Genomic DNA, 8,382 nt, shown 5'->3' on the forward strand with positions numbered 1-8,382 from the left:
GCTAACCGTTGTACCTATTACTACACTGGTCCCATTTACCTGCAAAGCCATCTGATAGAATTGGTTTATTATTGTCACTTGTACTGAGGTACAGTGAAAAACTTGTCTTGCATACCGTTCGTACAGATCAATTCATTACACAGTGCATTGAGGTAGTACAAGGTAAAACAATAACAGAATGCAGAATAAAATGTAACAGCTACAGAGGAAGTGCTGTGCAGGTAGGCAATAAGGTGCAAGGTCACAATGAGGTAGATTGTGAGGTCAAGATTCCATCATATCATACTAGGGAACTGTTCAATAGTCTTATAACAATGGGATAGAAGCTGTCCTTGAGCCTGTTGGTACGTGTTATCAGGCTTTTGTATTTTCTGCCCGATGGGAGGGGGGAGAAGAGGGAATGTCTGGGGTGGGTGGGGTCTTTGATTACGCTGGCTGCTTTACTGAGGCAGTGAGAAGTGTAGCCAGAGTCCATGGTGGGGAGGCTGGTTTCTGTGATGTGCTGAGCTGTGTCCACAACTCTCTGCAGTTTCTTATGGTAACAGGCAGAGCAGTTGCCGTACCAAGAGACACAAGAGACTGCGGATGCTGGAATCTGGAACAACAAAGTGCTGGAGGAACTTAGTGGGTCAGGCAGCATCTGCGGGGGGAAATAGGCAATCGACGTTTCGGGTTGAGACCCTTCATCTGGACTGTCTTACCTTACATATACACACTTTAATCCATCAGAAAACAGAAAGCACTGGAAACACTCAGCAGCATCCATGGTAAAATAATTATTTTTCAAGTCAAAGACTCTTCATCAGAACAGTTCCAGTTCTACATTCAATATGATCACACCACTCCTCGGATCAATGGTAAAGGAACAGCATGGGTTAATGGATGCACACAAGTTCAGCTTAACTTTGCCACCACCAGCCTCTCCTGCTTGCTCTTGAAGCATTGCAAGTAGCAAAAGTTATCCAGCTAAAATTGGACAGGAGTTGCCAGAATCCTTATGGAATCCTCATGGAATCCAAGGACTTGCCAGACTATAGCCAGGCAAAAGAAAATAACTGCTAATAAATACAAGAATTTATTTCAAGTCAAGTTGAGGTTAATGTCAGGTGCACAAGCACGGTGAGGTACAGAGTCAGTGAAAAACTTTCTCGCAGCAGCATCACAGGCATGTAGGTACAGACAACACTCAGAACATAAATTATACTTAAACTATACAAGACAGTGAAGAGAGAGAATACGGACTGTGCAAAAACAAGACATTAGAACAAAATAAAGACACAATCAGCGACAAGTCCAGGGCAGTGCAAGAGGTGGTCCGTAGTGTTCCGTTGCTGAGGTAGGGTTAGGGTTGTGCTGGTTGGTTCAAGAACCTGATGGTTGTAGGAAAGTAGCTGCTCCTGAACCTGGTGGTGTGGGACTTCAGGCTTCTGTACCTCCTGCCTGACAGTAGCAGTGAGAAGAGGGTGTGTCCCAGATGGTGGAGATCCTTGAAGATAGATTTATTTTTAATGCCATCATTTACTTGCCGCCTTGTAAATATGCTCTGATGCTGAGGTGCAGTTCCCAAGGCTCCATTTGGCTTCCTGCCAAGTACAAATGCAAGTATAGGCCTGACCTCTGCTGCTGCTCATGCACATGGTCTTTATAGGCGTGGCTGAATAGATCAGTGGAATTATAACTCTAAGGTGTGTCCACCGGGAAGGAGCAGGCAATTTATACAGCGAGGTGGCATTGAACCGCACGCCAGCTCCAAAAAGGTGGGAAGGACAACAGAAGTGCTGGAAGAACTCAGCCAGTCGAGCAACATCTGCGGAAAGAAGAACCAGTTAACATCTCAGTTCAGGAAACACCGAGGATGGATCTCGGACCTGAGACTTTAACTGGAGGCACAAGAGACTGCAGAAGGTGGGATCTGGAGCAAAACGATACTGCTGGAGGAACTCAGTGGGTCAGGCAGCATCTGTAGAGGCAGAGGGATGGTCGACATTTTGGGTTGAAACCCTGCATCAGGACTGAGAGAGTTGAGGGGAGATGGCCGGTCTATCTCCCTTGAGTATCTCCCCTCTGATACAGGGTTTCACCTCGAAATGTTGACCATCCTTCTGCCTCCACAGATGTTGCCTGACCTGCTGAGTCCCTTCAGCAGTTTGTTCGAAACAATAACGGCTTTCTCTTCCCACAGGTGCTGTCTGGCTGGCTGAGATTTTCCAGCATTTCTTTTTCAACTTAGATCCCAGCATCTGCAGATTTATTTGTTTTTCGATGGGGCTGCACTTTTTCAGATCAATACTACTTGTAATTGTTTATCTTTCAAGTTCCAGAGTTGGTGAAGAGGGGAAGAGGATGAAATAGTTTAAAAACTCTGAAATAGAGGGTAGAAATTGTTGAAACATGGAGCTCAGCACTATTGATACAGACATGGGTGTATACTCCACCCTCCTTCCTGGCAATGAGACATGTGGAGGAACAATAGATGAGTCTGGGGGAGGTGTAAATGGTCAGATTCCCCAGCACTCAATTGACCTTCTTGGGCAGACCATGTTGCTGGATACCAGACTCCTGAAATGGAGACTCTGTTCTGATCTCTGTCACCGTAAGAGATTAGCAAATGGAGTTTATTGCCATATGCGCAAGTACATGTGTGCACAGGTGCATTGAGAAACTTACCTGCAGCAGCATCACAGACACACAGCATCATATAAGCAGCATTCACAAGAAAAACATAAATTAAACATAAATTATGCACAATTTTTACAAGCAATTCAGAGGTTCACTCGCTGCCACTATCAATAACGCTGTGGACTGCTGCGAATTCCACCCTTTTTTTCGAGGAAATGCCACAGATAAAATGTTTAGAAGAGACTTTCTCGCCTACCATTTCCTGTGGCTGTCTCTTAATCACTGTGGTGAACGACTCCTGCAGCGGAGGTCAAAGAGAATTGTAGAATGTGAACCAGGGTTGCCGAGCAAACTGGTATCTGAAACTCATTGCTCTCAGCGATTCAAAGAGACGGCGGGTACCAGATCTCTTTCTGATTCCTGGTAAATGCAATTAGCAGAATACTCTGTTTCCATTAAGCTATGCTACCAAGCACTTTTTCAAAGTGGACTTCACTGGCATAGGAAGTGATTTAAAAAGTTGCATATACAGCGCAGGTTGGAATCTGAATTTCAACCAACACAGCGACTGAATGTTATTGAACAGTGTTCCCCTGGCAGAAACTGATAACTTTGGGTGTATGGATCTAAGGATTTGATAGGAATCCTTAATTAGTGGGGAATTCACTGCCTGAACAAAAGGAATCCCACACCCCCATTTATAAAGCGCATGGATTTGCACCGGATGTATTCGAATGTGCAAGACTGAAAAGATCTCTCTTTTGCAGCCGGCATGGACGTGACGGGCCGAATGGCTTCCTTCTGCACCGTTGGAACAGTGGAGGGAGAAACTTGAGATCTGACGGTGCGGGACAACCTGCAAAGCAGGTGGGCGAATCATTTCAAAGGGAGCCGGAGAGCAGACGAGAGAGAGCCGAGGATGGGCTGTAATTTGAGGGGAAGGTGGGGAGGAGCGGGAGAACAGCTGAGAACTGTAGAACAAGATTGTGATCTGTCATGTTAAAAGGCTGAGGCACTGATTGCAATCTTTGAGAGAGAGAAGATAAGCAAAGATTCACAAGTAAGAGAGGAAAACTGTTCAAACAGACAACAATCAGTGATAGAGGGTCTGATGTTGATGGAGAGATTGCGGCAAGCAACAGAAACTTACTTTCCACCTTTAGAAACACTTTGTACAGTAAACCCATTCCAAGGGTAGAAGGTACGATGGTAAATGTCCATACTTGTTATATGCACAGTTTCTATATGTGACCTTTGGGGACAATCCTCCACAAGTGAATTAGTGATCAGCGTCCTGATCTTAAAACTGGACCTATCTGCATTATAACAAGGTCCAGTGTGGAAAGTGAATCAGGAATACATTAGAAAGCATCCTGTAATCCTGCAACCAGGACAAAGGAAGGAAAGAGTGTCATTTTTAAGGTGTTATACCTGGAGCAACACACAAAGCACTGGAGGAACTCAATGGGTCAGGCAGCATCTGTGGAGGGAAATGGACAGTTGATGTTTCGGGGCGAGATATCATACCTGGTAGTGGACTCTGATCCCCACAAGGGGAAATGTTAGGAATATTGTTGTGGATGTGAGATTTTGGAAATACAGGTAGTTCTGCTATAAGGGATGTTTCTATAACATGAACTGCATGCAACGCAATTGATGAATTAGGGAACACTTTTTGTATTACGCTGGCTGATTTGGTTATAACGTGATTTTGATCAGGAACTAAAGAACCACTTAAGAGTTACTCCGGAAATTGACAAGAAGGAAAAAAAGCTGTCTTGGAATAAAACAGTCTTGGGGGGAGAAAAACTGTTTGCATGCAACCTCCCCTCCATAATTAGACAACATCCTTGCTTAAGAACACAAGCTGGTCGCCCCATTATACGAAGGATGTGGAGGCTTTGGAGAGGGTGCAGAAGAGGTTCACCAGGATGCTGCCTGGATTAGAGGGCATGTGCTATAAGGAGAGGTTGGACAAACTTGCATTGTTCTCTCTGGAGCAGCAGAGGCAGTGGGGAGACCTGACAGAAGTTTATAAGGTTATGAGAGGCATCTATTATCATTTTCCCAGGGTGGAAATGTCCAATACTAGAGTGCATGCATTTAAGGTGAGAGGGGGAAAGTTTAAGGGAGATATGCGGGAAAGTTTTTTACACAGAGAGTGGTGGGTGCCTGGAATGTGCTGCCGGGGGTGGTGGTGGAGGCAGATACGATAGAGGCATTTAAGAGGCTCTTAGAGAGGTACATGGATGTGCAGAGAATGGAGGGATATGGACCTTGTGTAGGCAGAAGGGATTAGTTTAGTTAGGCATTTAATTGCTAGTTTAATTAGTTCAGCACAACATTGTGGTCTTCTGACGACTGCATCAAACACAGAAGTCAGATGCTTTATACATTGGCTATAGAGAGGTTTCTTAAGAATGCAACTGCAACATTACAGCAGAATTACCTTTATTTCATCTCGGAAAAGTTTTACCCACTCTCCTGGATTATCAGTCAACCCACACCAGTATTTTCTATTATTTGGGTTAATTTTCTCCCATATCTTAATGGCAGTACAACTAATAGAGCCATTGGATGACATCATGATGGCTGGATGACATCACAACAGTTGGATGACATCAGGATGGCTAGGTGACATCACAACAGCTGGATGACATCATGGCAACTGGATGACATGGTGACAGTTGGATGCCAGGGATCTTCTCACACTTCCAAAAGCAACTACTGTTGAAAGAGAGAAGTCTACATCATAACGATCACAGATCCTTGCCGAGGCTTTTTTCATGGTCGGTGAAAAAAGATCTATCCTTACTGTCTCCAAGTGCAAAATCAAATAGATTCTTTTGGTGAGATTTGCGGTATTTTATAAGAATCCAATAAAACCTCTTTTCTACTCTCCGAGAAGCAGAAAACCACAGATAGGAGTATTGGCTGTTTAGCCAGTGAAACAGAATGGAATCTTTCCCACATGGCTTAATACTAGGATTGCCGTCCTTTTAGATTCATTCACGGTTTTGCAGAACTTCAGTATTTAGGGGTTAATGCCGCTGTCTCCCAGCTTCCGGGATCCAGCTCGGGTGCTGTCTGTGTGGGTTTCTTCAAGCTGCTCCAGTTTCCTCCCACATCCCAAAGACATGGTGATATGTTCATTGGTTGCTGTGAATTACCCCTTGATTTAGGTAAATGGCAAAAGAATCAAAGGGGTGTTGGTGGGCATGTGAAAGAGAATAAGTTGTGGGGAATGGGATGAATGGGATTGCTCCATTGAAGCCAGCATACATTTGATAAGCTGAATGGCCTCCTTCTGTGTGGTAGTTAGTCATAGAGCACAGAAACAGCCCCTTCATTCCACCATGTCCATGCCAACCTAGTCCCATTTACCTGCCTTTGGTTCGTAGCCTTCAATGCCTTGGTGACTCAAGTGCTTGTCTACCAGCTTAAATGCTCTGGGTGTCTCTGCCTCCACAACCTCCTCAGGTCACATGTTCCAGATTTCAACCACTCTCTGTGTGGAAAAACACCCCCTCAGTTCCCCTCTAAACTCCTACCTATCACCTTATACCTGTGCCCTCTTGTTTTAGACACACTCACCATGGGGAAAAGATTCTGACTATCCTCCTCATAATCATGCATGCTAGTAATAAATAAGCAAACTTTTCTGATGGAAGTTGGGAGAACACACACCAGTCCTCATTGAGGAGTCAGCAGTGGAAAGGGTGAGCAGCTTCAAGTTCCTGGGTGTCAACATCTCAGAGGATCTATCTTGAGCCCAACACATTGATGCAATCATGAAGAAGGCACGCTAGTGGCTCTACTTCATTAGGAAATTTGGTATGTCACCAAAGACGCTTGCAAATTTCTACAGATGCACAGTGGAGAGTATTCTGACTGGTTGCATCACCGCCTGGTATGGAGGCTCCAATGTGCAGGATCGAAAGAGGCTGCAGAGGGTTGTAGACTCAGCCAGCTCCATCACGGTCACAACCCTCCCCACTATTGAGATCATCTTCAAGAGGCGGTGCCTCAAGAAGGCAGCATCCGTCATTAAGGACCCTCACCACCTGGGACACGCCCTCTTCACATGACTACCATCGGGGAGGAGGTACAGGAGCCTGAAGACCCACACTCAATATTTCAGCAACAGCTTCTTCCCCTCCGCCATCAGATTTCTGAATGGTCCATGAACCCATGAACACCACCTCATTATTCCTCTTTTGTACTATTTATTTATCTTTGTAACTTATAGTAATTTTTATCTCTTTATGTCTTGCACTGTACTGCTGCCGCAAAACAACAAATTTTGCAAGATATGTCAGTGATAATAAACCTGATTCTGATTCTGCAATTTGGAATTGCAGCACTTAGAATTCCATTGCACCTACTTGTGCATATTGACAATAAACTTGACTCGAAATAATGAAGACGATCGTAATAGATTCTAAAAGGGATTAGACAAGCTGGGCAAAGGGTAGATATGTTACAGAGGAAAGTTAACCTGGAGCTGTGGAAAGTAATTCACTTTGGTAGGATGATTGACACAAGGAAATATAAGCAAAATGGTACAAGCTTAAAGGGGTGAAAGAAGTTTTGTTGCATGTACACGTTGGCAGGTCAAATTTAGCAAGTGTCCCTGCGTGTATCAATCCACAAGAGTACTTGCAGAAGATTGTTGATTTTTGGAGAGGTTCAAATGCAAAACTGCAGAGGTACAATTTTTCAAACAGTTATAATTTAATATAAAAGAACACGCCATCCTTTTTGAGTCTGATCTGCAGTAACAGCTTGCATTTTTCTGGTGCATTTAACAAATAAAAATTGCATTTCATAGGAGTGCTATGAAAGAGAATGTCACATCAAGCCTTAAGAGGAGATATTAGCAAGGTAAGTTTTAAGGAGTATCTTAGGAAGGGAGACAGGTGGAGAGATTTATGAAGGATATTCCAGAGTGTAGGCCTTAGATGGTTGAAGTCATGGGTGCTGGTGGAGCACAACTGAAAGATGTGCACAACACCAAAGTTCTCCTCTTGAGGGTTGGTGTCAAATTCTCTTTCATAGCTCTCCTGCAAAGTGAATTGGAATTGTTTTTGTTAAAAGTACCCTATAAATGCCTGCTGTTACTTCAGGATAAGTACCTCACCAGAAGTGTTTATCACAAGACAAAGGAGCAGAAGGAGGCCATTTGGCCCATTGAGTCTGCTCCATGAGCTAAACTAAACTATTCCTGTCCAGCCCCAATTTCTGGCCTTTTCCGCATATCCCTTGATACCTTGACTAATTAGATACCTATCAATCTCCTCCTTAAACGCCCCCAATGATCGGGCCTCCACAGCTGTATGTGGCAAAGAATTCCATAAATTCACTACCCTCTGGCTAAAGAAATATCTCTTCATTTCTGTTTTAAACGGGTACCCTCTAATTCTAAGACTGTGCCCTCTAGTCCTGGACTCATCCACCAAGGGAAACAGGTTAGTCACATCTACTCTGTCTAGTCCTTTCAACATTCGAGATGTTTCTATGAGGTCCCCTCTCATTCTTCTGTACTCCAGTGAGTACAGTCCAAGAATTTATTTCATACACTTCCAGATTCAGTCATCTACAATTTGACCATTTTTGTCTAATTCTATCAAAATTTGTTACGATCCCCACTGTTTACTAAATTTCCAAAGGCAGTGCCTGAACATTAAAATTAAGCAACTCCATGTCCTTATGAATCAAAATGGTTGGTGAATTCTAATACTAAGTCAACAAACAATTTGTTGG

This window comes from Pristis pectinata, chromosome 32 (genome assembly GCF_009764475.1).
Source record: "Pristis pectinata isolate sPriPec2 chromosome 32, sPriPec2.1.pri, whole genome shotgun sequence".
Classification (NCBI taxonomy): domain Eukaryota; kingdom Metazoa; phylum Chordata; class Chondrichthyes; order Rhinopristiformes; family Pristidae; genus Pristis; species Pristis pectinata.